Source organism: Panulirus ornatus, unplaced genomic scaffold (genome assembly GCF_036320965.1).
Source record: "Panulirus ornatus isolate Po-2019 unplaced genomic scaffold, ASM3632096v1 CTG_122_pilon, whole genome shotgun sequence".
NCBI lineage: Eukaryota > Metazoa > Arthropoda > Malacostraca > Decapoda > Palinuridae > Panulirus > Panulirus ornatus.
Window position 1 is genome coordinate 22,501 of NW_027264090.1, and position 552 is coordinate 23,052.

Sequence of the window (552 nt, forward strand, 5' to 3'; positions counted from 1 at the left end):
GGTGGTGGTGATGGTGGTGGATGGTGATGGTGGTGGTGGTGATGGTGGTGGTGGTGATGGTGGTGGTGATGGTGGTGGTGGTGATGGTGGTGATGGTGGTGATGGTGGTGGTGGTGGTGGTGATGGTGATGGTGGTGGTGATGGTGGTGGTGATGGTGGTGGTGGTGATGGTGATGGGTGGTGGTGATGGTGGTGGTGATGGTGGTGGTGATGGTGTGGTGGTGGATGGTGGTGATGGTGGTGGTGTGGTGGTGATGGTGGTGGTGGTGATGGTGGTGATGGTGGTGATGGTGGTGGTGGTGGTGGTGGTGATTGGTGGTGGTGGTGGTGATGGTGGTGGTGATGGTGGTGGTGATGGTGGTGGTGATGGTGGTGGTGGTGGTGGTGGTGATGGTGGTGGTGATGGTGGTGGTGATGGTGGTGGTGATGGTGATGGTGGTGGTGGTGGTGATGGTGGTGGTGGTGGTGATGTGGTGTGGTGGTGGTGGTGTGATGGTGGTGGTGATGGTGGTGGTGATGGTGATAGTGATGGTGGTGATGGTGGTGGTGGTG